Raw genomic sequence first — 24,173 nt, forward strand, 5'->3', positions numbered from 1 at the left:
CAGGGCAATATAGTGACCAGCACTGGGGGTGCTCCTTGTGCTGAGCTCCCTGTCTCAATATTCCATGCCCGGGGGTCGCCACTGTAGAAGGGCAACAAGTAAGAAACTGTAGGACGACGCCGCCCGCAGCTACAGGAGAAGCGAAAGGATTTCTGTAGGACCAGTATCCACGAGGAGGGCCCTGCGCAGGCAGGAGTCGGGCTCTGGAGGTGTCTACCTCGTGTCAGGCGAGGCTCTGAATGGCCATTGGGGCTGGGCCTCTGAAATTCTCTTAGGACTGGTCAACTTGGTAGGAGGCGAGTCTCTGTGGGGCCAGTAAGGACCACGTCTCTCAGACAGTGGTAGGGCTGTGCACCTGAACGGTTCGCAGGGCTGTGCCTTTGATAGGCCTGTAGGGCTTTCACCTCTGAATGACTGGCAGGGCTGGGCCTCTGAAAGGCTGGCAGAACTCAGATCACGTAGGGCTGGGTGCATGATGTAGGTAATCCTTGTAGGGGGAGCTCCCAACATGGGAGGGCGATTTATATGCAATGGGAAATCTTCCATCCTGGGAAAGGTCGCCCCATCACCCCTTCACCCTTACTGAGAGGCGATGATGTCACCTGGTGATATCACACGTCAGTTATGTAAGCACTTCCTATAATCTATAACAAAATGAGTGAGCACTTCAGGACGCTACGACCGCCAACAGGCCGGGAAAGAATTATCAGAAGAGGAAGGATTCCTGAAGTTGTTTCAACGTAGATAGTACTTAGATCCACCCAAGATCTCTCGATCCAGTGGGGAAACCATGTCAAAGTCACTAGATATCCTCTCCAGGATCATGTTCCAATTGATACAAGAAAGATTCTATTTGAGAGATTTGCTGCTTTTGATTCAAGCCATGTCAGAGCAGAGACAGAAACGGTTGCTCCGACCCGTGAGCAGCTTACATCAGCTTACATTATTCTCAGTTTCCCGACCTCGGTAGTACATTTTCTGACTTCAATCGCGCAAGCTTTGATCTCGACAAACCCAACATTATAGTGATTTAAGCTTCTAACCCAAAGGCCTTCAGTTGCTGTTTAGTTAGGGTACCTCGAGTTTATTATTTGAATATATTTCTTGTTGCAGGCAGGTGACGCAGTTGATGGCGGAGAATTAAATGAGTTACATGAATTAGGGGCATACTATTGGCTTCCACAGCAAGAGTGAGTGCTTACCAGCTGCTCCCATTCATAAAACCAGGAGAAACACCTTCTCTGACTTGATGGAAACATAGTGAATTATTAACAGAGCGTCCCCTTCTTCAGAAGCCATTGTGACGTCGGACCCGGAGCGAGGCTGGGCGCAGTCTCTGCAGAACGTGACCGCGGTCAATCAAGAGCTTCCCTTGCGCACATCAGCCCCGCTTCTCCCCCACGGGACCCGCACCCTTACCTTGCGGGAGGGCGTGCTGCCTCCGCCTGTCCTTCAGTTCCCCAAGCGGCTTCTGGCGGGTGCCCCGGCTTTGCCCACCGCTCCTCTGTGGTGCCTATTTCCATAGCAGTGGGCAGAATTCGAGTGTTGGGCACCCCTTCTGCACACATACGCCCAGCTCTCCACCTACGCCCAGTGATCAATGTGGGTTCGGATCTGGGGGGCACAACGTGCCCATACTTTTTTCATTTTAGAAATGTCTGATAGTGCATTTCCCACCAACATAAATTGCTTTCAATTTTCATTTAAGTTGTGCGTTATTTTATATGTGGTTACCTGAAGGTGAAACACTGAAAAAGTTACAGAATATTTTGTTTTTTTTGCCATGCCTTTGACCACACCCACCACACCCACTTTGCGTGCAGAATCACAGTTCCCATACTTTAGTAATGCACTTCGACACTGCCTAGGCCGCATCCTCACATCCTGTCTCCATACTGGGCACATTTGGAGTGGCGGGTCCACTCTTGGGCCACCATGGCCCGATGCTCCTCCTAGGCTGCCCCTGTGCAGCTTCCCCCTCTTCCTTGGCACTGGAAGCTCACAATCATAGGCTCATAAGTCAGCAGCTACCTTTTGGGAGCTCCATGTGGCACAACTTTCCAGCACACTGCCTTTGCTGTTTTTGGCAATTTTGGTCCAATTCTGTTGTAGTACTCCATCACCCCATCATGCAGTGTCCTTTCCTGGCCCAGGGTAGTCATTGCCCCTGACCGCTCAGTGCCTGATGTGCCCTGGGATCTACTTTTGAGGCCATTGTAGTCAAGCAGGAGTGTGTGCGTGCAAACTACTTTATTGGGTCTACCTGTATAGCAATTGTGCTGATCCCTTATGTACTTAAATCATGTTCTGGCTCACATTTTGCTGACATCTGATTGTTCTAGAAGTAGGCAGGGTGGCTGAGGTTAGCAGTCATGGAGAAAAAGGGAAGGACTGGGACCCCGAGCTTGCCCAACTCTTCAAATTTGTCCTAGCCAAATTGGGGAACAAGGGATTCCAAGTCCGAGGTTCAGGTTCTAACTACGCCTACACGTGGCTTTTCCCCATTTCAAACAGAGGCCCACGAAGACCAGTGGATGAGGCCCAGAGTGCCACCACTGGTTGGCAGGGTCCATCTGGGCCCGAGGAGGTGGTGGAGACCACAGTGCCAGATATTAGGAATATACCTGTCCCCTCAAGGGTGATCCCTGCAGTAGAGAACCCAAACACTGTCCCCATCCACCAGGTACCTCACAACCTTGTGCCAGAGTTGTCCACACTGGGAACCCTAAAGATAGAGTCGAATGAGGTCCCCTGAGACCTCAGGAAATCAAGGAGTTTCTCGAAGATCTATTTCCAGGCTATGGCTTCAGGTCACTCATCTTCAGATACAATCACAACATCGTCCCACAGGGGTGACAAACAGGTTTCAAGCTAAACTTTGCCCCAACATATTCCCCAGTGGCAGTTACAGACCAAGTTAAGGAAGGTGAGGATGCGAGCAGGAAGGTGAGGATGCGACCAGTAAACAGGATGCTATTGTTCTGAAGAGTGTAGGTGGTGGGGAAATCATCATCTAAAAGCTGAACAAGCTTGCTATGCATGTGACAATTGGTTTGGAGAGGTGATTTTGTCAATGTTTTTTCACTAATGCTAAAAGGAGAGAGCTTGAAACAAAAGAGAAGGAGAGGATGGAGTCCACTAAGGTGTAAAAAAACCAAAAAACAAAAACAAATTATGTTTGATTAAACTTTTACTTTGACACTGAGGTTGGAAGAAAATCCAGAAGTAGCTCCCTCAATGATATTTTACGCCAATAAGATCCTCTAGGTGCATCAGGTTTATGGAAGCATACATGATTGGACTATGATTTCAGGCGACCAGTGTTGAATATCTAGACCTTAGATGGGATCAGAGAGAGGTGAACATGTCGCTATAGACAATCAATACTAATAGCCCTGTGAAACAGCACCCTTTTCACCAGCAACACTCTAGTAGGGATAAAAACGGTCCTGCTGGTCTTTCAACAGAAAAGTGTGCACACGTCCCACAAGATGATTGTGCATATCCAAGCATGTATGTTTCTTTTGTGGCCTGGGACCAAGCCCTGAATTCAAATGCGTTAAGCAGTCCACAGAAAAAGGTAGGGATTCTGTCAAATTGCTCAGGGGGCTTCACTGTACTAACACTGGTACAGGTGGATAGACTGCTGCCTTGGCTTAATATGTACCTGAACAACAAGGCAGCACAATAGGAAGTAGCTCTATGTCAGGTATTGATAGGTGACTTTTCTCCAGGTATATAGTTAGGTCAATGGCTGGTCTCACCCAGAAGGAGCATCATACTAGGCAGCCGGCAGGGGTCAGAGAAGACACAGAATTTGGTGCAGTTTTCTAGCTCAGTTTAACGCCTGGAACGATGGCTCCGGAATGACGATTACATTGTTAACACAAGCGGAACCACGCTTGCATTAACAACTCCCTTTTTCTCTGCCTTAACAGTGCATGTGCTGAACAACGCTCATGCGCGGTTAAGGCAGAGAAAAAGAGAGAGTGGATTGGGAGAGGACACAACAGTTAAGTGGGGCTGGGGCAGGGTTGGGAGTAGTTTTTAGGGGTGGGAGGTGGATTATATGCTTGGGGTGGGGGGGTCGGGTAGTTTGGTTTTTTAGGGGCAAGGTGGGGGGGATCGGGGTAGTTCTGTTTTTAGGGGCAGGTAGTTTTGTTTTGGGATGTCAGGTTACTTTTGTTTTTGGGGGTGAGGTGGGGCGGGGTAGTTTGGTTTTTGGGGGTGGGGGAATTGGGGTAGTTTTGTTTTTGGGGGTGGGTGGCCAGGATAATTTGTTTTTTGGGGGTGGGGGGAACGCAGTAGTTTGAATTTTGGGGGTGGGGGATCGGGGTAGTTTGGTTTGTGGGGGGGGGATCGGGGTAGTTTGGGTTTTGAGGGGAGGTAGTTTGGGTTTTGTGGGTGGGGTAGTTTTGTTTTTGGGGGTGGGGGGATCGGGGTAGTTTTGTTTTTTGGGGGCGGGCGATCAGGTTAGTTTGGTTTTTGGAGGTGGGGGGATCGGGGTAGTTTGGTTTTTGGAGGTGGGGGATTGGGGTAGTTTGGTTTTTGGGGGTGGGGGATCGGAGTCAATCAATCAGGGAATTTGTAAAGCGCACTACTCACCCGTGAGGGTCTCAGGGTGCTGGGGGGAAAGGGGGGCTGCTACTGCTCAAACAGCCATGTCTTGAGATGTCTCCTGAAAGTAAGGAGGTCCTTGGTCTGACGTAGGTGGGTGGGAAGAGTGTTCCACGTCTTGGCGGCAAGGTGCGAGAATGATCTGCCACCAGTGGTTGTTCTGTGGATGCGTGGGATGATGGCGAGGGCAGGTCGTGGAGCGAAGCTGTCGGGGTCGGTATGTAGAAGGAGAGCTGGGGTAGTTTGGTTTGTGGGGGTGGGATAGTTTTGTTTTTGGGCGTGGGGGATCGGGGAAGTTAGACTTTTAGGGGCAGGGTTGGGGGGGGTCGGGGAAGTTTGTTTTTTTAGGGGTGGGGGTCGGGGTAGTTTGGTTTTTGGGGTGGGGGATTGGGGTAGTTTGGTTTTTGGTGGGGTCGGGTGTTTGGTTTTTGGGGGTGGGGGTCGGGGTGGTTTGGTTTTTGGGGGTACAGGGGTCGGGGTAGTTAGGTTTTTAGGGGTGGGGTGGGGGGATTGGGGTACTTTGGTTTTTGGGGGTTGGTGGAGGGGGATCAGGGTAGTTTTGTTTTTAGGGGTGGGGTAGAGGGTCGGTTGTTTTCAGGGCGGGGGGAGGTCAGGGAAGGGTTTAGGGTTTAATGCTCAGGGTGGATGGGAGGTATTTGGGGTAGTTTTGTTTTAGGGGTGGTGGGGTCAGGGTAGTTTTAGTATTAGGGGGGTACTTCTGGGCCTTAGGGCAGGTGGGGGGTCGCATGCTAGAACCACGCATGCCATTCCCACACATGCCTTTACTAGGCATGCTTTTACAATGTAAAATCGTTGTAAAGGCATGTGTGGTAAAGGCATTCGTGGTAACAACTTGGTCGTTGTTCAGGCATGCGTGGTTCCAGCATTCGTTGTTCCATCATGCATTCATCTGCACCCTTCTCCTAACCATTTCAACAAGGTGTTAGGTGTGTACACAGATGCAGCTGGAAGGATCTGTTTTGGATTCATTCCAGTAACTACTGGTATAATAGGGACTGGTCGATATTTTGGCACGGGTCTGGTGTGACAAAAACATTGCTTTCCTGCAATTGTTTCCCATTATAGTTGCATTAACTATTTGGTCTGAAAGCTTCATCAACAAAAACACAACCTTTGGCCCAACAACATGGCAGTAAGTGATGCCATTAACAGGCAAGAAGCCTCTTGCAGGCTTGTGGTAAACTTATTTACACACCTGGTGCTCACTTGCTTGAAACTTAATGTGTTGCTTAAAGAGAGACATGTTCCTGGAATTCACAATGCTATATAGCTGATACCTTGTCCCTTTTCAAGCTATAGGATTTTTTGATTTTCCACCCAGATGCAGCAGAGAAAACAACATAATTGCCAGAATATCTGCAAAGGAATGGTGTTGCGCCTTGTTCGATCTAGTGGCGACTTCTATTACTAAGTGCACATATGTGACAAATGTAAAAGCGTTTGTTAAAAGTAGGTCTTTTTTGTTGGAAAAACATGTCAGTTGTCTATTCTCAATTAATTCGCTCTGCCTCTTGGGTGCACTGCACAAGCAGGGCAGCCCAAGTCAGTGCCCTTTGGCAGGGTGCAAATGTCAGCAATAGTATTTTTTATTTTTTTTGCAAAACTGATAGGGGCGCTAGACATAGGCAACAGCTTCCTGGTAAGAAAAGCATTAGGCATCGCGCTAGGTTATCGGCGAGTGGTATGGACTTCAGGAGACCTCTTGATACGCAGAAGCTAGCAGCGGTTTTACACAATCTACCTAGGGTGTGCAGCTCAGCCAATGAGGTAGCGCTGTTTTCAGCTGAACATGTGTCTGCCTTTTACAGTGCTTTCAAGACAGGGGAATTGGTGGGTAAATCCAAGCAGGGCCATGCTGCTGGTCTACAATGGCAAGATGTTCACATTTATTGAACCAAGTTGGTCATTAGGCTTATGTGATGCAAAACAGACCAGCGATACAGGTGGCCTATTTAAATTGCATGCTGGCACATTCAAGGCCGCTGCAACCCAATCTGGGTCTATCAGAGCTCTGTATTCACCAGAGAGGTGAGGGCCTTTCCCGCTCCCAGTTATCAGCAGTCTTTGCTGCGTCCCCTAAGGCTACTGCGGTTAACCCATTCAACTTCTCCTACTTTTATAGAATAAGGACTGCAACCTTCTCAACGGAGGCAGACCTTAAACAGCAGGAAGTCAGACATATAGGACATTGGCCATCCTCTTGTTCCAAGAGCAACTTTCACTCTAAGCCTTTGTAAGTAGTTTCACTGTCCCTGTTGGCCATTGGCTTCTCTCTTCCCTCTCTTTAAGAGGTGTTGCTTACCAAGGTTGTGTGGGACATTGGTCATTCCTTTGTGTGGCGTGTATTGTACCGGTTACACAAGCCCCATAAGCCTAAGCCTGCGGCGTTGAAGGATGTCTTCTTCTGGAGATGTGGATGGAATCAAGATCACGCTGCTGTGAGAAGTGATCAAAGAAACAAAGGGCCCTGTGGGACTCAAGTTATTCAGACCCGACCATTGTGTGCCTGCATGGTAATGACCTGGTAAAACTAGCATAAACAGAATTTGCTTGTTAGAATTGGTCTTTTTTGGATGCTTTCCTTCATTGCATGGTATCAAATGATACCAAGGAGAGTCTGGGGCACTGGCATGACCATTAAGATGTCGGTTAGGCAGCCTAATGCCGAAGTATCAGAGCTGTGTCCTGGCTCTGGTCGCTTAAGACATATTCCCCTTAAGCTTATCAATGGAGAATACTTGTACCATCATGAGGAAGTTCTTTTCATCAGACCGAGAGACTGACCTCTTTATTGACAGCATCTGGGTTTTTATTGAATCCCTGTTTGTTGGTGGGGAGGGCAAAGGACTTAATTGCACCAGTCGCACTTTTGGTGGGCTAGAGGCATACAACAGTAGATTATTCCAAGGGCAGAAGTACTTTCAATCAATTATTTGCAACAATCCTTATTCTGCAAGGATATATCAAATCAAATCATTAACATTTATAGAGCGCGCTACTCACCCGTGCGGGTCTCAAGGCGCTAGGGGGAAGGGGGGTTACTGCTGCTCGAAAAGCCAGGTCTTGAGGAGTCTCTGGAATGCGGAGTGGTCCTGGGTGGTCCTGAGGCTGGTGGGGAGGGTGTTCCAGGTCTTGGCAGCCAGGTAGGAGAAAGACCTCCCACCCGCCGTGGAGCGGCGGATGCGAGGGACGGCAGCGAGCGCGAGGCCGGTGGTACGGAGGAGACGGGTGGGGGCGTAGAAGCTGAGGCGTCGGTTGAGGTATTCAGGTCCCTTGTCGTGGAGGGCTTTGTGTGCGTGGGTGAGAAGTCAGAAGGTGATCCTTTTGCTGACTGGGAGCCAATGCAGGTGTCTCAGGTGTGCGGAGATGTGGCTGTTGCGGGGTACGTCGAGGATGAGGCGGGCGGAGGCGTTTTGAATATGTTGCAGACGTTTTTGGAGTTTTGCGGTGGTCCCAGCATAAAGGGTGTTGCCGTAGTCCAGGCGGCTGGTGACTAGGGCGTGGGTCACGGTTTTCCTGGTGTCGGTGGGGATCCAGCGGAAGATCTTGCGGAGCATGCGGAGGGTGAGGAAGCAGGAGGAGGACACGGCGTTGACTTGTTTGGTCATGGTGAGAAGAGGGTCCAAGATGAAGCCGAGGTTGCGGGCGTGGTCTGAGGGGGTCGGTGTGAGTCTGTGCCACCAGATTAGTGGCACAGGCTCAAGGTATAGCAGAGTAGGCCAAGGGGCTGTAGCCCCTAGTCTCACTTTGTGTAGCCCTTTTGACAGCCTGGTTTCGGGTGTGGGGCCATGGCAGGTGGCCAGTGGTACAGAGCTTAGGGAGCGCTCCTCAGGGATACAAGTGGTTTCACATGTGTGGTCAGAGTACGATGAAGGGAATTCAATACCTGAGTGCTACCATTTCCAGAGAACTGCTTAATGTAAATAAATGTAAATATCAATCGTTATTAATCTGACCATCAACGTTTAGATAGATGTGCCTTGTTGATAAAGTGACAAACAGGATTGTAATGTGTAAATTTAGTTACCAATTGTGGAACTGTTTATAGGTTCAGAATAGCTTAAGAATTTTAACTTTATGATCTGTAATAGGAATAAACATTACCAGTTAACCCACGGTAAAAACCACTAGCGTGGCGACTTGTCATTGAGTTGGTTCAGTTGGAGGTGTGTTGGATTTGGTTTGGTGGTCTTCAGGGCCTACTGACAAAGTGTACTTCTTTAGAGGTACATGATGCTAGGCCAGGGACCTACGTAAATCCTTAGCCCTCCTGTACTCTCAACTCTTTGGCCCAAGGCAGCTGGTGTTGTGGACAGCAAATACGCAACTTTCTGGTTCTTGTACCAATTCGTGACCATGAGCCAGGAAAACAGACAAAACTGACACATCCTTTTTGCTCCAAATGTCGCTATGGTTGGTGGTATTAAATGCAGCTGAGACTTGCCTTTTCAGAAGTCATTGCAACGTTAGAACCTGAGTAAGACTTGGTGCAGTCGCTGCAGAACACCACTGCCCATCAATCTTATCCCCTCCGAACCTTAATCTTGGGTTGCTCAAGTTGAACAAGGTGCAACTGGGATAGTGGCATGCAACAGTAAATGATTTAGAGGACAGGGGTACTCTCCATCAGTTACTTTTTAGGACATCACTGAAGTGACTGGCAGCAATCATTATTCTGAAAGGACATCCACACCACTTTGGGGAATAGGCTCACAGCTTATCATTGTAGGTGAAGGGGTTTCAGCCCCCGGTCTTACATTGCGTGGCCCATTTTGTCAGGCTGCTGTCCATGAGTGTGGGGCCATGTCAGGTGGCCAGTGGCACAGAGAGTTGGGCCCCAGGTCAGGGATAGAGGTGGTTTCACCTGTGTGGTCCAAGTATGATGAAGGGAATTCGAGACCTGAGTGTTGTGCCATTTCCAGAGAACACCTTAATGTAAATACATTTACATATCAATCATCCTTAAAATGATGCGGCCCCCTTACTACTGGACCCCAAACTGAGCACCACATACCCCCTCAGGACTTGACAGGTGAGGCAAAAATGCAGAGTGAGTCAAGGCTTATTCATTTATGTGGTGTAGGATATGGACTCTGAAATAAGTGTAGTATACCGCTTTACTTTAAACATATAAAAAAACAAAAAGTATTGTATTTTACACGTAGCTCAGTATTACACAAATATATATATTTTGTGATTATACAAACAAATATATATTTATTTGTGTAGTATTGAGCTACGTGCTGAATATATGTAAATATGTAGCAACACAACAAGTACTGTAATACAGGCTTTACACAATAAACATATTCCTATCTATTGGCTTTGAAATAGGGTTTTCATAATCAGTAAATTGCGTGTGTAGGCTTTCACAACAGATTACCAAAATCAATAATCCATTGCTTTGTTGCCTAAAAGTTTTAACAAAAGGCTTCCATAATCGACATTGACCTGTCAATTGGCTTTAACAACGTGTTCCCCATGACCACAGACCCTTTTCAAACGATTTTCACACGCTGCTGCCTTTTGGCTTTATCAAGGGCTTCTTCTCAATACAACACAACACCAACATCCTAAGGGCTTTGACACAAGGGTGGAGACCTTTCAAGAGAACCTTCAGGTGGCTGGTCCAACTCATCCAAGAGTGGAGACTACAGGAAGGTTTCTTCAGTCCCACTGATTCCAGACACTCTTAGTTGCTTTTTTCACTATGTCTAAAGAGGAGACCTTTTCCCTTCTGGTCCAAGTCTTTGCAAAGTGGAGGTCTTTAGCTCCCCGATTCAGTTTATTTCACATTGGTGAACTGTCAAGCTGTTAGTCCAGCTTATTTGTGATTTTAGCCTCTTCAAAACATTATTTGTAGGTCTTGCCTGTGTTTGCAATAGTGCTCTTGCTTGCGATAGACATTATGTTCAAGAAGGGCCTTTGATCCCACCCACTGCTTACTTTGATGGCTTCATTTTCACTCTCATTTACTGCCTTCTTATTGGGCAGAATGAGCTGGCCTCCCTTCCTCTTCTTTTAGCTGGAACAGCATGCCTGCGGCCAGGAATATATTTTCAGTGATCATCGTCCTCAGCTATGTACTAATATTAAAGCTCTGAACTATTTGTGCCTTCTTTCCCAAATACTTGAAGGGAAAACATTCAGTATGCAAGGTTTTAAACCACATAGGGGGTGATTCTGACCCTGGCGGTAATTACCGCCAGGGCGGAGGTTGGCGGTAGCACCGCCAACAGGCTGGCGGTGCTCCGCCGGGCATTCTGACCGTGGCGGTACAGCCGCGGCCAGAAGCGGAAAGCCGGCGGTGTACCGCCGACTTTCCGCTGCCCATGGGAATCCGCCATGGCGGCGCAGCTTGCTGCGCCGCCATGGGGATTCTGACACCCCATACCGCCATCCTGTTCCTGGCGGTTCGCCCGCCAGGAACAGGATGGCGGTATGGGGTGTCGAGGGGCCCCTGGGGGCCCCTGCAGTGCCCATGCCAATGGCATGGGCACTGCAGGGGCCCCCGTAAGAGGGCCCCACAAAGATTTTCACTGTCTGCTTTGCAGACAGTGAAAATCGCGACGGGTGCCACTGCACCCGTCGCACCCCTTCAACTCCGCCGGCTCAATTCTGAGCCGGCTTCCTTGTTGACGGGGCTTTCCCGCTGGGCCGGCCGCCGGTCTTCTGGCGGTCGCCCGCCGGCCCTGCGGGAAAGCCAGAATGACCGTTGCGGTCTTTTGACCGCGGAGCGGTCTTTCGGCGAGAACCGCTTGGCGGGCGGCGACCGCCGACCGCCGCGGTCAGAATCACCCCCATAATGTTTTACAGTGCTTTTTTTAAACTAATGGTGTGATTGCTGGAACTACTAAAAATCAACCACCAGAATATCATGATACAAGAGTATCAAGGATAGACAAGGATAGACAATCAAAAGGTAAGTGTATATAGGAAAGCATAGATTTACTATTCCTCCACATCTCCATACCTTGTAAAACATATATATTGCATAGGTAGATATATGTGGAGTAAGGTTTAGAAAAATCTATGTGAATTTACCTGTTGATATTTTGAATTCAATATTCTGTACCATAATATTCTGGTTTCAATATTCAAGGTGCACACCATGTGATTCTATGAGAAGGAATACATTGATTGTTTTAAGATACATACTAAGCACACTCAATCAACTTCAACAATCCAACTTTAAATCCTATTAATTAGATGGGATTTAAAGTGAAGGTGTGTATATTTGTAAGGTTGGTTGACTCACAACTTTGTGTATTTTGTAATTTGTCAATCGCTATGAAATACAAAGCATATGACGTTCTTTTTCCAAATAAATAAGCTGGCCTCAGCTCAGCGCCCTCCATCCCACACCTCTTACCCTAAACAGTGGATATCTAGCCTCCACATATTTGTTTTAGAGTATGTTCTACCTGGGACATCCTGCATCAGGAAATCATCACACTAGGAAGACCAGAAGGTCTAAACCTTTTCTCGAGTGAAGTTAGGCTACTTAATCTGATTCATAAATTCCTAATTTTGCCCAATTTGGAATTTCGTAAGGTGAAGTTTAGCTTTACAGAGCACTTGGAGCATAGCCATCAATGTCATTGTTTGACATATGTGAAAGGTGAGAAGGGATCTCAGCTAATGCCCATTGAATTCTTGGCCTTTTAGTTGCCGCTGCAAACTAGTGCTGGTACCACCTTTCACATCAGCTCCTCACACACAAAACTGTGGTGTCCTTGGGATAATCCATCATAGCCCCTCTATTATTCAATATCTACCTAACCCCCTTACCAAATCTGATGAAATAATTCAACCTCACTTGTTACAACAATGCAGATGACGCCCAAATCATTTGAAAAATGGATGGCCTTGAAGACCTCTACAATTTAAAACTTGATGATTGGCTTTGGGACATCAATACATGGTTGATGAATATCGATCTGAAGCCTACCACCATATGGCCTAAGGAAAATGAGACCCCCTCTGACAATATCAAGAGAAGTCCGAAACCTAGGGTTAACTGTGAATTCAGGCCTATACACAATACAACATCTTAAAGTCACAGAGTGCCTTCTACACAATGAAGGCACTATGTTGCATCTTCCCATACATTGGACACCAACAAAAACTGCAAGCCATCATCCCACTGATAATCTCCAAGCTTAACTATGTCACTAGACTATGTTGGCACACCCGCATTTGTCATACAAAAAATACAACAAATCCAAAATGGTGCTGCAAGTCATCTTCTCTGCCTTCACCCGAAAAAGCACTTGACTTGCAATCACTCCACTGGCTACCTAGAGCTAGAAGAGCAATGTTCAAGGCACTTTGCACTGTCCATAGAGCTTTCCAAGAAAAAGGGACGCTATCCCTACAAGTTAAACTCAAGCAATATCAACAAAACATAACACTGCACTCCAGGCTTGCACCACCATCATCATACCACCTTAGTATAAGAAATCCATAGGAAGCGCTGCTTTTTCAGTATAAGTGCCAAGCTCTGAACTCACTACCAGTCAGCATTTGAAGCATCCAGGAGCATATACACTACAGAAGACAGTTGAAAACATGTCTATTTCCAAAGCAACTACACCATCCCACATCCCAACAACAGAACCTGCAAAGGCAGTTACACCCTCAAAGTCCATCTCCAGCTTACAATCCACAGATTGAAAACAACCCAACCAGCATAATACCTTTGATAGGCAGGTAAGTAAAGGAGAATTGACCTATGGTTTTCAAGGGTACTATATAGTTATGTAATTTTATATATAGCATTTCTGGCCCACACTAATACTAACAACATAACAATCTGCTGTCACCAGCCAACTGTAACTTGCACCTCTTAAATTCTTATAAGGTTTATCTGCTACAAAGGATGCTAATCACCAGCCTTCCATTGAATGATAACCGCACATTGTTGGTCATAATAAACAACATAGAAACACTTCCCACATAGGAGTACATAACAGAGGCAACACCTTTCCAACCACACACCCTATATGGCATAGCTTGCTGCCTTTGTAGGTGAGTGCTTCAGTGCCTCACATAGGAGTAAGTGTTATGCAAATGCTGCACTGCACTACAATACAATACAATATGTATTCGTTGTGCATCACCAAGATTTGTTTTGATTCTAATAAAATCTGAGTTTCCATCACACTTCAGAACTACAAAACAAAATGTGTTTTATTTGTGCTTTCATAACAGCGGATATATTTTGAAATAGTCACACAGTTAATTTACAGGTATTTACATTTTATATGTATAGAAAAATATGGGCATCACATAGTCTTTCTTTTTGTACTCCCTGCACTCTCGTGAGATTGTCAGAGAGAAAGAAAAGTAAACAATACATCCATGTTAAAACAATAAACAACAATCTGTCATAAATCATAGCCTGACATTTGACCTTTGTCAATGTGAATGCAGTTGGTTTAGATAAAGTTCTCAGTAAATGCTGTGTCAGATGCCTTGGCCACTTGGGCGTCTACAGATTAATAGGGGCTGGCCTAGCCCGCAAATGCCCCTGTGGAGCACGGACAAAGTACTGATTGCTTCATCTGGATTATGGTCTTTCTGCTCCTGGTACTGTGACTGAGGTGCTATTTTTATTTATTTTTTCTTTCTCCTTCTCCTACTGTTGTTGACCATATTGCTTTTTCCCCTCCCAAATCCTTATCTGTGTTGCTTCCTCCCCTCCCACCAAACGTGTTGCTGCTTTCTCCTCGCAGCTCCCTTGTCATTGCTACATATTCCCAGGACCTCTGTAATTTGCAACTGCACAGCTATTTTCAGATCGTTATAGATTTGCTGCATTTGCCACATAATACATAATTTGCCACATAATCTGCAGATTAACAAAAAAAAGTTTTGTTTCTATCTTAAATGGTTCAAAAGTTACTAAAGAAGCAGCAACAGGTGTTGTTGTGCAGTGAAAGGCCCTATGCAAAGCTGGACTGGCCACCTTTTGGTTGCTAATAGCTATATTTGGTTGTTAAACTGGTGTGTATGAAATGCACCAAATGCCCAGAGAGTGTTACCAAGTTTAACAAGCATTTGTAATGCAACAGGTTTCTAGCTCAAACGGTTCAAAAGTTACTAAAAAAAGCAGCAAAAGGTGTTGCTGTGCAGTGAAAGGCCCCATGCAAAGCTGGACTGGTCACCTTTCTGGTTGCTCATAGCTATATTTGGTTGTTAAACTGGCGCAAATGAAGTGCAACCAATGCCAGAAAGTGTTACCAAGTTTAACAAGCATTTGTAATGCAACAGGGTTCGCATTTGTTCGAGTTAGAGCTATTAGCGTTGTAAACTCCTAACCAGACTTTCCTTTCCAGATAAACTGAAAGAAAAGAAATGAGTGCGATCGTGCTGCATGGAAAATAAAAAGATAAAGTAGTGCAGAAACCGGGCTGAAAACATGGAGCCTCGTATGTTTTCAGTTGTTCGCCCGTGCGCTCAAGGAGGTCTAAACACTGGAAAAGGCATGACGTACGCATGCCTTTCACTAATGAAATCAAGCTGATTTTAAAAGGCAATTCCACTAACATATGAAAGTGACAGGCATGACATTGGCATGGTTAAAAGCCCAAAGAGAGGTTATAACAGAACGGTGCTCTTGTGCGCTCAACCCTAAAAATTATTAAATAATGCAATAATACTATTGCATAATTTGCCTTTTCTTGATGTATAATTTACTCAATGCAGCTGCATAATATGGACCTCTCCTGCTGCACAATACCAGTGGCCCTGCCTATTCCCTACACCCTCTTCCTTCTTGCTTATCTCCCCCTGTAGTTAGCATTCGCCGATGTTCAGCAAACCCACAATACAGTTCCCGACAGGGAGGAGCCGAGTCACGCCCCTCCCCATGGAGATTTAATGGTGGAGGGTGTGTGAGGAAATAAAAGGAATAAATAAAGCTGGAACGGCAGATAAGTTAGTTATTGTCAGTGACGGACTATAGTTGAGTCAAGCGTTTTCTGTAAGTCGGTGAGCGCACTGTAATAAAAGCCAGCGTGCGACTCACCTCTGTGTCCATGTCATCTCTACTGCCGACACGTGACATGACACTGGTGATGAGGTAAACTTCACGGCCTGCCACCGCTGACCGCACCAGCTCCAGCTCTGTGCCTCGTGCACAGCCGATTGCTGCGAGGGCTGCTGCTATGCCCCAGTCCTACCTCCGCAGTCCTCCTTCCCTGGTGTGGAAGCAGCATGCCTGACTCTGAGAGGACCGGTGCCTGTGCCTGTTTTGGTTCCACGCTCCTGTCAGGAGAAGTCAAGCGCACCACGTAGCTGCATTCCAGAAGGCCACCGCCTAAGAGCCACGGTGCCCACTGCAGCTCAGGATGTGCCTACCTGCTGACCAGACCTCCAAACAAATATTGTGGCCTTTTCCAGATCTCCACACAGGTACTGTGGCCCTCTCCCTTTGCAAAGGACCTGCGTTTGCCTCTATCTCCTTGGATGAACACCACCTATAGGCCCTCCTGCAACCTCTGGCTACTGATACTACCAGGAAGTGCAACCCCCTGACCCCACCTGCTAGTGCCCCCACCTGGGCCTACAGCATTCTGCTGCTGCCCGACCACGGATGCCTCAACCGCCCAACGCGGCGCATCGCCATCAGGCGACCAACAGACCACAAGAGCCTGCCCCAACATGGCCAACATCCTAGCCCTGGAGATGTTCACTGTAACTGGCCAACCCCCTCCCCCCCCCACCCAGGCGGTGTGCTGGAAGATGTGGGTAAATCACCTCAAGACCTACTTTGAGGCCTTGGAGGTAAATGAAGAGAGGAAATTACCACTTCTGCTGCACCTAGGAAGGGCAGACATCCACAAAGTATCCAAGTCTGGGGCAGAAGCAACGTCACACACTTACGACATGCTAAAAAGAGCGATCACTGCACACTTCGAGCCATTTACAAACCATGACTATGAACGCTTCCTACTGCGACAGGCCCGCCAGAGAGCAGACGAATCGGTAGACGTATTTTATGCCCACCTAAAAGACCCTGCCAGACGAAGAGGACGAGTCAAGGTGCAATTTATCCAAGGGTGCGCATTGTCAAAACTCTGCGAACGCATTCTGCAGAAACCGAACAAGCGCATGAGGGACAAACTCACCCTGAGCCGCTCCAAGGAACTCTCTAAAGTGCAGGCTGTGCAAATGGAGCAAACACCAGCTGCCCAGATAAAGTCAGAACCTGTCAATGCGGTGATCGCTGAAACCACCAGGACTAAGACTGAGCATACCTGAACAAAGCAGAGAGATAGAACCTGCGATTGGTGCGGAGGTACCCTACCTCACCCCACCAGCTGCCCAGCAAAAGGGAAAGTCTGCAACGCCTGCGGCAAGATTAACCATTTCTTTAAAGTCTTCCTTTCCTTGCCTAGAATCGCCCCAACCACACACAAGAAGACAGTTAATGCATAGCAGCCCCACCCGCTACCCCCTCGAACAGTGACATGGACGATGACACAGAGACAGTCCACGTGGTGAGAGCGATGAACAAAGGAACGCCCAACGACTACCCACATGCCAAGTGGCAGTCGCAGGTCACCCCACATCAGCATTGATGGACACCAGAGCATTAATCAACCTCATGGCCTTCGAAGTGTACCACAGCCTCCCAGACCCCCTAGTGCTCAAACCCACCAAAGTGCAGGTGTATGCCTTTGGAAACACACAATCTTTACAGATTGCAGGTGCTGTCACGACAGACATTGCGCATGAAGACACCAAGGTCACAGCCAAGATCTATGTGTCACAGAAAGGGTTGGGGTTCCTGCTCAGCTGTCAAGCTGCACAAGACTTGGAACTCATACATTTCGCCTTCAGCATCCACGCCAGGGGTCTGGCAGATATCACCAAAGAGTTTGAATAACTTTTCAGCGGCATAATATGCTTGAAGGGACCCCCACTCAAGCTACACATCGACAAGTCTGTGAGCCCAGTAGCCCACAGGCACAGATGGGTAACGTTCTACCTCTGACCAAAGGTAAAGCGAGAACTCCAGCTTTTGGAACAAGCGAGGATCATTGAAAGAGTGTCAGGACCCACGTCTTGGGTATCCCCAATACTCATTGCGAAGAAGCACAAGCAACCGGATGCAGTCCGCATTTGCGTGGACATGCGCCTGCCCAATCAGGCCATCAAGCGGGAGACACCTAACCATGACAATCGATTACATCATCAGGGAGCTCAGCTCCAAAACGGACCTCCAATCAGGCTACCACCAGCTGGTACTACACCCCGACTCATGTCCCATAACCACCTTCTCCACACACACAGGCCTCTGGAGGTACACCCGCCTAAACTACGGCATCTCCAGTGCAGCCGAAGTGTTCCAGCACACCATCAGGGGAGTGTTGCAGGGGCTCCCCGGGGTCCTGAACGTGAACAATGACATTCTGGTGCATGCTCCCACATTAGAGAACCAAATGGCAGGCCTACAAACTGTGTTCATGAGCCTCCAGGAACATGGACTTACCTTACACCGCAAGAAGTGTGAGTTCCTGAAGAAAGACATTGGCTTTTTCGGGTAAAAATTCTCAGAACAGGGCATCAGCCCCGATCCTGCTATGGTGAAGGACATCCAAGAGGCCCCCACCCCAACATGTGTCTCAGGGGTCAGGAGCTTTCTGGGCATGGTCACCTATTGTGGACGGTTTATGAAGAACCTATTGGACATGCCCGGTCTGCTGTGGAACTTGACCAAGACCAACCACCCTTGGGTGTGGGGCAGCGAACAGGAAGCCGCATTCAAGGACATAAAGGACGCACTCTCAGGGGACACCACCCTCGCATATTTTGACCCACAGCGGGAATTCCAATTGATGGTCGATGCCAGCCCCACTGGGCTGGCTGCCGTATTGACCCAGAAACAAGACTGCAGAGACAGGGCCCCCATTGCATTCGTCAGTCGAATGCTGACGGCCACAGAACAGCGTTACTCTCAGATTGAGCAGGAGGCGATCGCCATTCACTGGGGGTGTCGGCACTTCCATATATACCTATACGGCAAGGCATTCACAGTTGTAACTGACCACAAACCACTACTTACTCATTCTGTAGGTGGTCGTCGTCCAAACCACCACCACACATTGAGAAGTGGATCCTGCAACCACAGGAGTTTGATTTCACCCTAGAATATCATCCATGCACCAAGAATCCCGGAGACTTTCATCACGCACGACCCGCCACCCCTTCGGAAGCTGCTGAAGCTTTGGAGACAGAGGGGTATGTCAGGCTAGTGGTAGATCGAGCCAGGCTGCTACCCATTCCCCTCACTGAAATTGTAGAAGCCACTGATTGTGATGATTGCCTACGGATAGCCGTGGAAGCCGCCAAGTCCGGCAACTGGCACCCTCTGCAGCATCTTGCTGCCTTCCGCACGGCAGAAGCCAATGCCACCCTACAAGCCCTATTCCATGTCCAGCATGAACTTTCAGTGAGTGAGGAGGGATGCCTGCTGCGAGGGCCCCGCCTGGTTATGCCTTCATGCCTGAGGCCAATGGCTGTACTGCTAGCGCATGGCGCCCACCAGGGCATTGTAAAATCAAAAAAACAGCTCAGGAGCAAAGCCTAGTTTCCTGGGCTGGATCAACAGGTGGAAGAAGTAGTGACGGGGTGCCTAGCCTGTCAAGCAAGTGGTGCACCAGATCCACTGGCGCCAGTCATCACCGAAGATGGCCCCACCACCCCCTGGCAGAAGGTTAGTGCAGATTTTGGGAGTCTGCTCGACGGTTCACACATGTTGGTGGTGGTGGATGACTATTCCTGGTACCCTTGAGGTACAGCTTGTGTCAACGTCAGCATCCGTTCGTCATCCCAAAAATTGTAAAGATGATGGCCACCCACTGCCTTTTCAGGGAGGTACGCACAGACAACGGGTCCGCATTCAACAGCCGGGAGTGGTCCGATTTCTTAATGTCCAGGAACATCAAACATTGTCGGATCACGCACAGGTGCCCCCAGGCGAATGGGGAAGTGGAAAGGTTTGTCAAAACCTTGACAAAGACAATCCGCATTGCCACCTCAGAGTCGCAGGACATCGAAAGCACACTGTACATCTTCCTTCGAGAGTACAGAGTCACCCCCATGCCTCCAATGGAGACGCACCCAGCCAACTGTGTTTCGGGAGACCCGTAACCGACACTATTCCCGATCATTCCCTGTGGACAGCCCAGCTGTGTCCACCAAATCGGTCCATGGAAAGAAGATCCTGCAACAATATCTACCCATTGCGGAAGCGAAGGGCCCGGAATAGCTCAATAAGCGTAGGGGACTCTGTACTTGTCCAAAGACTGCCACCTGGGGAAAATTCAGGTTACCTTTCGAGGCCACACCATGGACCGTGACCGCAGGAGAGGAGAACAAGTTACCAGGAATGTGTTCCAGTTTAAGAAGTTCTCCCCGTTCCCGCATCCCCTCCAGAGTGAAGGGGGACGTTTGAGCAAGGACGTCAACGTGACTCAGAGGGTATGGTGCTCTCGCCGAGTCTTCAACACTCGACAGGCGGCCGCTGAGAGATGATGAGATGCCGGAGTCACCACTGCTGTCGGAGGCCACATCCTCAGGAGCTACAGAGGACGCGCGTCCCTCTAGGGACGGGTTGGATGAGAGTTTGGGCACCCCGCTGGTGTCTGGGAGGTCAGGAGCAGGACGGTATCATTTGAGGGCTAACCTGGGTCCCTCCAGAAGGTACGCTGAATTTCTGACGGACTGAGGGCGATCCGGTGATGCTGTCATGTTCAAAATCTCTATTGCAATGCAGTGCTAGCTCGTGTTTTTTTCTTTCTGCATTTGTAAGCTCTTTATTCTGTTTTGAGGAGGAATGTAGTGTTCGCCGATGTTCGGGCGAACCCACAATACGGTTCCCGACAGGGGGGAGCCGAGTCACACCCCTCCCCGTGGAGATTTAATGGTGGAGTCAGGATGACGAAATAAGGAATAAATAAAGCTGGAACGGCAGGAAAGTTAGTTATTATCGGTGACGGACTATAGTTGAGTCAAGTGTTTTCCGTAAGCCGGTGAGCGCATTGTAATAAAAGCCAAACGTGCGACTCACCTCTGTGTACGTGTCATCTTTACTGCCGACACGTGACACTACACCCTCCACCCCACTCCGCGGTGGTTATAGCCCTCCCATCCACCGTTCTGTTGTTTACTCGCCTCCCTTCAAAGTCTGTGTTGTCTATTCCCCTCCCTCCACCCGTGTTGATTATTCGTCTTCCACCCACCCACCTGGCCCTGTTGCTTATTCTCGTCCTACCCTCTATTGACGCTTTTTGTCATTCCCCGCCACCCTCCCCAACCCGCCATAAGGTAAAAAAAAGCGCTATGATGGGGCCAGAGCTGGCTGCTTCATAGTGCCGTCCGTTCCCTACCACCCGTCCTCCTGTTGTGTAGCCCAGCCCCATTGCCCATAGAGAAAACTTATTGGTTTTCCCAATGCTTATTACATTCTTATTTTCAATGTAGCCCAGCTTCCTTTAGAGCTCTGATGTAGGCACTTCTGCCCCTCCCCAAATTCAGTCTAGGTGGGCCTTCATCTGTCACAAAAGAGAAATAAAATGTCGGATGTAACCAGTTTTACCTTCAAAGTAAAAAAACATTGAGGTGTAAATGTTGCCACCCTTTTTTAACTAGCTAAAACATAGAGAGATGTTACAGTTAGCCAGCTTCTTGAGGACACTAGCTCCACTTAAGCGCGGCACAGCAAGCAAAGGGATGGCACAACATGGAAGAATGTGCAGGAAATGTATTCCCTCTAACTAATCTCTTAGCAATGCAAGGGAATGAGCTGCAGAAGTTGGCACAGCAGGCCGTCGGTGGCACAGCAAGCATCGAGGTGGCACAGCAAGCGTGCGGATTTAATCGGTGCACCTGAGGCGTCCGCGTGAGGCTCAGCCGGAAGTGACACGACAATCAACAGGTGTGAGAGAAAGCGATGGCTCGGCCCGCAGGGGTGGCCCGTCGGTTTAATTGAGGTGTTTGGAGGAGGCTTGGAGCCGGCCTGATCCATCTCACTTACCTTCCCTGTCCCCGCAAAGTAAAATACAATACGAATGGAGAGGTGGGAGCTAAAACAGAAGCTTGGGATGCACGAGAGGCCAAGAGGGCAGAGCTGGGGCAGGAGAGAGGCGGGGCTGTCATCGAAGGCAGTAGCCCCTCACCCCTACAGGTTCACCTTCGGGCTCCTGCGCCATGGGCCCACTTCAGAGGCTGCGTTTTTGTGCTTGGCTTTTATTGAAATGGACAACTTGGCTGTTTTATTTTATTTTTTTACAGTGAAACATTTTGCAATTAAAAGATTTTATGGCTTTAATTAAAACGATGCAAGGATATCAGGAAAGCGAACGCGAGGGCTTTCAGGGGTTCCAGGAAGTTTCCTAAGGATCTTGCGAGGGGCAAGCGCTATTGGGGGTAAGGATGTGAGATGGGCAAGGACGTTGTTCTAGGTTATGGTGCTACCAGGGGACACCCAGCAACATCACCGACAGGCATGCCTGTTGTTCTGCTGGCGCTGGACACTGGACACTGGACACTTACAAAGCCTAGACAAGGGTCAGCTCTCCTGTGATAGTTACGTGAAGGCTTTCTCAAAGCAGGTAGCGCGGAGTTTCACTTAACTTTAAAATATATCACAGAAGTTATCAAACTGAAAGCACGTCTATACTATAAGAAAGGTAAAACAAGCATTGGCAATGCAAATGATTCTGACTGGCTTCAAAGGAATGTTATATGTAATGTAAAGCATTACAAGCAGATAGCATGGACATTTGTATGTATTTGTGTGATAGCAAAGAAATGCAGAATAATATAGGTGTAGGTGCAAAGGTCAGGCCAGACCTAAAAATCTATTTAGGTCAATGACTGCCCTCCTCCCAAGATGATCACAGTTGTGTGAAGGACAAGCACTTTTTTTGTGGAAGCACGGAACTTCTGCCCTACTAAAACATTCTCCTGGCTTTCAACACATGGGCTGAGCCAAAGCCTTGCTCTAGCAATGTTCACATAATTGTCTGGTGATTTCCGCATTGTCAATGCAGACCATAAAAAAACAGAACATCGAGACTAAGAAGTGTCTAGCACTTTGAGTTGATGGCATTCAACCAGTGTTAGAAATTGAAATATTAAAGTGTAGATACTCAGCATCCCATAGCACCTCTTTGTTCCAGAGAAGTGGTGGTACTCTCCTATTAAAAGTATTTGAACGCTGCTAATAAGAGCAGGAAGTCCCCTTCCAATTTATAGAAATCCAGGTATTGAACACCTGCCCATTTAAGGCACTGTATACAACACAAACAGATTTTACGTATCACCGAATATCATAAAGAAAATGGCAGCTGAGCACTTGGATCTTCTAGGATCACTACTCTGGTTAGCAACCTTAGGATGTCAGGTAGGCGTTCTACTGCAGATCAGCAGGCCACCAGACCATCAAAGTAAACAAAGCCAATATTAAGCAGTTTGTAGAGCAAGTTGGACATGTAGAACTTTGAGGTCACAGTTTTTCCAATGGCAAATGGAGTCCTAGGCCCTTACTTGGCTTCCTCTATCAAATGGGAACCTTGTTACTGGGCCTGATGTTTACTTGGTGAATTCAGAAGGTGACATCTCATAATCTACCAGGGACAGCTGGAAAATTACTTTTCCTAGGATCTCCCACTAGCGCCGAGGGCACAGTTTTGAAGGTACAGGGGGTGCTACTCCAGTCCAATGCATCAACTCCCATGAATGACAATTAGCATCCAACCACTACAGATGCAGTCACTTCAATACAGGTGAGAATTCACTGCAATTACACCAAGAGTACAAGGGGTATTACCACGCAGGTAAGCATATGTAAGTATAAACTTTAAAAACACATTCTTAACCTGTTAACCTTACATTTACATATATATGTCGCAAGGATCTAGATAATCTGAAAAGGAGGCATGCAATAAGAGGTATATCAAAAGTAAAGGTTTATCAGCAGCAAACAGAAGTTAATGCTTTTCATCAAGCTCCTTGGTTATATGTTGTAATAGTGCTTGTGATGTCATGACTCTTGATGTGGCTGTGTTGTGGTGACTCCCCCTGTAATTGTCTGCGTGTACTGACACACAACCGATATTGTCTACACTGAACCCTAGGTCTCTAGCTCACATTGCCACCCTATGTAAGCTTTGGACAGCTCTGCCAATGTACCTTAAGGGGCAAGTGGTAAGCAGTCATACCGCGTGATCAGGGTTGAGTCCATATTAAGGAGGTCCCAAGACAGCAGAAGTGAAGGCCCAAGCTATAACGCCACTTGCCATGTGACTATTCCCATCCAATCCCACATTATCTGTGGTGTGTTACCAGCAGGAGTGCCTAAGGGATAAAGTGCAGATGCCTGATTCCATGCAGCTCACCTGCACTCTGTTGTCATTGCCAGTCTGGTCTGCGGAGTATGTGCCTCTGCCGCAGTGTCTGCGGGTCATCACTAGCAATAACGTTACAGCGTCTAGGTTAGCAAAACAGGCAGTTCTGGGTGC

The 24,173-nt window shown here is 48.0% G+C and overlaps 1 protein-coding gene across 13 annotated transcripts in view; it reads right to left on the reverse strand.

The window, feature by feature from the left end:
- RBFOX3 (RNA binding fox-1 homolog 3) overlaps positions 1-24,173 on the reverse strand; it is a 1,585,357-nt gene that overhangs the window by 208,296 nt on the left and 1,352,888 nt on the right. The window lies entirely within an intron of this gene.

This window comes from Pleurodeles waltl, chromosome 7 (genome assembly GCF_031143425.1).
Source record: "Pleurodeles waltl isolate 20211129_DDA chromosome 7, aPleWal1.hap1.20221129, whole genome shotgun sequence".
NCBI classification, from domain to species: Eukaryota; Metazoa; Chordata; class Amphibia; order Caudata; family Salamandridae; genus Pleurodeles; species Pleurodeles waltl.